The 6,177-nt window shown below is 46.0% G+C and overlaps 1 pseudogene across 1 annotated transcript; it reads right to left on the bottom strand.

The window, feature by feature from the left end:
* Positions 1-5,020: 5,020 nt before the first annotated feature.
* On the bottom strand, positions 5,021-5,808 carry LOC311592065 (sperm-associated antigen 7-like; annotated as a pseudogene). The gene has a single exon. The product of its transcript is annotated as a sperm-associated antigen 7-like (transcript).
* Positions 5,809-6,177: the final 369 nt, after the last annotated feature.

The raw sequence follows: 6,177 nt of genomic DNA, 5'->3' as shown, positions 1-6,177 counted from the left end.
GCAGCTTTAAAATACACTATAATCTCATGGTGTCTGTTATTTGCACTCTAAGCCATGCTGATAAGTTATTTGCAACAAGACTCCCTTTGTTTTTTGTTTGTTTGTTGGCTGGTTGGTGTATGGGTTTTGTTTTGTTTTGGTAGTTTTTAGTTTTTGGTTGTTGTTTGCTTTAATTTTTATATTTTGAAGGGAGAGAAATACATGGAGTTGGGTAGGTGGGTGTTGTGGAAGGTTTGGGTTATATGTAAACATGTTTTTGTTTTAATCCCAGATGTGGAATATGGAGGCTCTGCTCCAGTTTGTCCACAGATGATAACTGCCTCCTGAGAGAGCATGTGATCTTTGTCAACTGTGAAAGACCTCATGGGGCAGCAGCAGAGCGTGGCGGAGGGGGAGAGAGAGAGAGAGAGAGAGAGAGAGAGAGACTTGAGTCTCTGAGAAAGAAGAAGACTGTTGGCACTGCCCCCCCCACTCCCCTCACCCCCCCCCACACACACCCCCACTCCTGGTTGCTGTTGATACAGGGTGACAAGTCAGAGATATCCTGAACTGACGATTGGTCTTGCCTCATGGAATCTGATGACCCTAAACAGCAGGAAGTAACTAAGGAAAACTACGCCCTCTCTCCCCTCTCCCCTCTAACCTTTCCCTCCTACCTGGTGTTGGGGTGTTGGAAGGGACTGGAGTGGAGAAGGGAGAAAGAGATTTAAGGAACCCAAAAAAAAAATAGATTTTTAAAACATGCCAACATTTGGTGCTCAATGTGCGGCTGGAATAATGGAAAATCTGAGTTCTAATGTCTTAGAGGAGACACCTGGGGTGGGGGGGTATGGAGAAATGGACACACTGTTTTAGGGTATGAGAGAGTTTTACTGAAGCTGTAGCCACTGGGTTCTCTCCCGCTGTACTCCCCGAGGGGATTCTCTGCTTTTGCTTCCTTGTCTTCCTGCCTTCCGGTTTTTAAAGGGTTGAGAAAATGTCTAAACAATTGGAAAAGTTGCAAGTGGATGAAATAGGAAAGCCGGAAGTGTAACTAAATTCTCTCCTTTTGGAAAGGATTGCAAAGTTGGCTGTGCAACTGGAGCAGAGGTTGAAGTGCTTGAAAGCAGAAAAGTGCTGTTGTAAAGGGAGGACGCCTGTGTGCAGAGAATGTAACCTTGCCTTAGGCTGGGCCCATGGTGAAAGTAGTGTTGGGTGGCTTGACCCCACTGAGGCCTTGCTTCTGCGCACTTATAAAGATCTTAGATAGACCCAGGGAGAGAGGAAGTCTCAGCCCAAGACAAAGGAAGGGCTCTGGGGACTCTGGCCCAGGCATTGTATTGCAAAAAGAACCATCGATTAGGAGGAGAAGAGAGGCCAGAGCTTCCTGCTGCCTTGGGGAGTTGGAGGATTTGGTGGCCCGTGGTGAACTCGGTGGTTTTCTCCAGGTTCGGTCCAAGGTGCGGCAGCTTCTGTGAGATAGAGGATCTGCTAGACTCCTGAGATTTACAGGGGATTTGCCCTGCAGAACTGATATCCAGAAGGTTTCATTCTTGTTCTCCTGAATCTCCTTTCCCTCCTGTTTAGGGTAGTTGGGTTGTAAGGGAGGTACGTTCCTTTACTAAATTACTAATAAAGTAGAATCGTTAAGAAATCAGAGGCAACACACCTGGGAACCGAGAGCCAGAGTTTCCCACAGTTGCTGCCCTACCCTGCTCCTCAAACTTAAGATGTTAAGTTCCCAGAGCCCCTGAGTAGGCTGGGAAGCCAAGAGGAGCAGAAGGCCATACAGGGTGAAAGGGTTAAAGAGAAACAGCCCCTTTCAAGAAATAAGGTTAATCGTCTCTCCTCTTTTTTATTAATTCATTCATATTATATCTCAATAGTTATCTCATCCCTTGTATCCTCCCATTCCTCCCTCACTCCTGCTTTCCCCCTACTCCCTTCCCCTATGACTGTGACTGAGGAGGACCTCCGTGAGAGAAGCATGGGAGAATGGGGAAACAGAAGGATCCAAAGGGTCCTAGAAACTTACAAGAATAACATTATGATGGGCAGATCTGGGCCCAGGGGTCCTGCTCAAACTATGGCACCAGCCAAGGACTATATGTACAGTAAACTTCGAACCTCTACCCAGATCTAGCCAATGGACAAGACATTCTCCACAGTTGAGTGGAGAGTGGAGACTGACTTTCACATGAACTCTGGTGCCCCATATCTGACCACGTCCCCTTGAGGGGGAGGCCTGGTGGCACTCAGAGAAAGGATAAGGTTAATCTTGAACACACTAGAGAGCAGCCTCGGGTTAAGAGATTAGCACTGTTAACTTTCCCAGTAGCCACCAAAAGCCTCAGATATCAAAATGCTTGGTGCTTCAACTGCGGTAAAGTTGTTTAGTCTTTAAAAAGAAATTGTGACCAAACTGCTAAAAGCCTCAGAGCTTAAAATGGCCAGTGCATTAACTCTGAGAAATACGGCATGTTTGGCCAGAGATGTGAACAAGGCATTTCTGACAATACTGGGTTCTTGACAAGAATGTTTAAGTTTCCTGGTGTTTGGGGGCCTTAGTTGAGAAAACGCTTCCATGAGATCCAGCTGTAAGCATTTTCTCAATTAGTGATCAATGGGGGAGGTCTCAGCCCATTGTGGGTGGTGCCATCCCTGGGATGGTGGTCCTGGGACCTATAAGAAAGCAGGCTGAGCAAGCCAGGGAAGCAAGCCAGTAAGCAGCGCCCCTCCATTGCCTCTGCATCAGCTCCTGCCTCCAGGTTTCTGGCCTATTTAAGTTCCTGTCCTAGCTTCCTTCAATGATGAATAGCAATATGGAAGTGTAAGACAAATAAGCCCTTTTCTCCCAAACTTTCTTTTTGGTCATGGTTTTTTGTAGCAATAATAGAAGTCCTAGCTAAGACAACAGGAGCCCATAAACTGTAGGATGTGGTCAAGAACCTGTGATCGAGGAGGTTATGTGCTCCAGGGGAGAAATTACTAATTTGATTTTTCTGAATAAACATGGTATTGCACTGCCTTCTAAACACTTTATCTTTATACCCATAATTAGTGCTGCCTTTAGCCCTCATCAGAGATTTTTTTTTTTTTTTTGCAGTGCATGATGATTAACATACACTCACAACTGGCCAAAGCACAGAGAATAAGTGACTGGGGAGTTTCTAGCCCTAAACCAGTCAGCTATAGCAATGATCCTCCCTGAAAGGATCAGAGAACATTGTGGAAGAGGAAATCGAATGAGGATAGTAGCCAGAGGTCAGGGAGGAGTGCTGCACCACAGTGGATGGACACAGCGTGCCTGTTCACTCATGAATTCCCTGCAGCTATGCTTGCCAACACAAGACCTGCAGAAGATCAAGCCAGTTAACCCTCCAGCATGGACCAGAGACAGGCTTATGAGGCCCCGCCCCTAGCCAAGGAGCTATGGTAATTGATAGTTACTGCTAGGTTGCCCATGCGCCAGTGGCAGGCCTTACACTCATGCACATAAGGACAGCACTAACTGGCTAGTTAAACTATTTTAAAAGACATGAAGTTGGTACAGTGGTGGTGTCTGAGAAGAGCTGGAAAGGGTAAGAGATGAACATAATTAAAACACATTGTATACATGTATAAAACATTATAAAGATTATTTTATTTTTTCATTATATATATATGCACATGCATACACATGTGTGTCTCTTCGTATAATCCATGCTCCTGTCAGGTATCCGAAGAAGCCAGAAAATGTCATCAGATTCCATGGGGCTAGAGTTATAGGCAGTTATGTGAACTATCCATTGTGGTTGCTGGGAACAAAACTTGGATCTTCTGCAAGAACAGTGTGCTTTCTTAACTGCTGAGACATCTCTGCAACCCCCAAAAAGTATATTTTAAAAATGGAATGCTACAGCACATTTGATCAATGAAAGAATAGTATGTTTCTTCATTCTTACAAGTTAACTGAAAATTTGCGTTGAATGAATAGAAGTGAAAATATTTCATTCACATTAAAAAAAAAAAAAAGTCCAAATAGCTTAAAAAGAGAAATGCTAAAACCTGTTTTGTTAGGAGAAATAATTAACATATCACATTAATAAAACTTGCCATCTCCAGTTGGGCATTTGTCCTTATTACAATAACAAATCAAGTTTTGGTTTTGTTTGTTTTTTTGGTTTTTCAAGACAGGGTTTCTATGTTTAGCCTTGGCTGTCCTAGACTCACTTTGTAGACTAGGGTGGCCTCGAACTCACAGTGATCCTCCTGCCTCTGTTTCCCGAGTGCTGGGATTAAAGGTGTGTACCACCATGCCTGGCTGAAACTTTCTTGTTGTTTGTTTGTTTTTCAAGACACGGTTTCTCTGTGTAGCCTTGACTATCCTGGACTCTCTTTTTAGACCAGGCTGGCCTTGAACTCACAATGATCCACCTGCCTCTGCCTCCCATGTGCTGGGATTACAGGCATGCGCCAATGCATTTTTTTTTTTTTTTAAATCTCAGTATACAGGAGGCAGAGGTTCCAGGACTACAGAGTGAGACTCTATCCTGTCTTAAAGAAAAAAGGCTGGTTGTGGTGGCGCACGCCAGTAGGATATTTGTTTGATGATTTTGTATGTATGTATGTTTGTTTGTTTGTTTGTTTGTTTATTTACTGTATGAGTGCTCTATCTGCATGTACCCCTGCACACCAGAAGAGGGCACCAGATCTCATTATAGATGGTTGTGAGCCACCATGTGGTTGCGGGGAATTGAACTCAGGACCTCTGAAAGAGCAGACAGTGCTCTTAACCTCTGAGCCATCTCTCCAGCCCTCAGCAAATCAAGTTTTAAGTAAGAGAAACATTATATATATATTTTTTGGAGGGTGGGTCAAACAGTATTTATTCAATGTAAAGCAACTGCAGACCCATGGGGAAGAAAGTTCCGAGGATAACAGAATAGCACAGATTAAGTACACACACACACACACACACACACACACACACACACACACACACACACCTACCCACCCACACAAACATGTACTCGCATAGACACCCACACCATGCTCCCCCACGCACACATACTCTCACCAACCGTACATCCAAGTTCCAGCAGTGATAAACACCTGCTTCTCTCCAGCCTGAGTGGCAGCTGGCAGGACCTCATAGTTGAGAAGTGGGGCTCCAGGGTGGGTCCTCATAGCAGCCTTGTCCTTCGATGCCCCTCCCTTGCTGGAGGTCAAAGTGAGCCAGGTAGGTAGGATGCCTAGGAGGTAGTTGGCAACTCTTCCCCACTCTGCCGCAGACGGCTCTTGGATCGGATCTCATTCACGGCCTCTTCTATGGAGCACATGTCCCACTTGCTGGCCGCGGGCACACAGCCATAGGTCTTGTTGGCTTGTAGCATGTGCGCTTCGTCTTTGGCTGCTCCTCTGCCAATAAGGTGGCTGTACTTGTCCTTGCAGCCGCTAGCCAGGCTCACCACATGGGTCCCTGCTGGGCTGCTTCCTCTTCCTGTTTCTGAGCCTGTTGCTTTAGCTTCTGCTTCTCTTCCGCCTCCTGGGGGTCCCACTCCTCTCCATGACCGTAGGAGTCTACCTCTTCATCTGAGGGTGCAAGTTCCTTTTTGAAGATCATGACATAGCGACAGCCATCATCTTCTCCACAGGAGAAGGGCCTGAGGCCAGCTGCCTCTACCAACCACATCATGTAGTATGCTCCTCTCTGTCCTGTTCGTAGGCTGAAACTTTTTCTTGATCTGTCCACTGTCCTGGATGAAATCAAACACCTCTTTCTCCATCCTTTTACGAAATTCCACTTTGTGCTGTTTGCCTTGCTCCTGTAGTTTCTTCAGGCAGGCAGGCAGCCTGCTCTTGGGCCTCGAGCCCAAGGACACAGAGCCTGGAAAGCCATAAGCAGGACAAAGATGAACCACTCCTGGAACCACTTCAGGATCTAGTTCCACTTTGCTCAGGGAGAACAAAGGCTACATAGCCCTTGTGGAGCGGGGGAGGGGGTGTCCCGAGATAATTGGTTGAAACCAGGCACTTTAAGGATGCTTGCTTTATTTACATTTGGCAGCACGCTCCTATCATATGAATGGGAACACAGCACCTAATTATCCCACAGGCACAGGGAGGGGAAAGCTAGCAGGGAGCTGTGTCAAGGGCCATATATCCAATGGGCTTAGGGGCATCTGTGTCTAAAGACACTCTCCAGATAGAGTCAGG

This window comes from Acomys minous (assembly GCF_964271855.1).
Source record: "Acomys minous genome assembly, chromosome: 2".
NCBI lineage: Eukaryota > Metazoa > Chordata > Mammalia > Rodentia > Muridae > Acomys > Acomys minous.
This window is presented reverse-complemented; position numbering and strand designations above follow the sequence as displayed.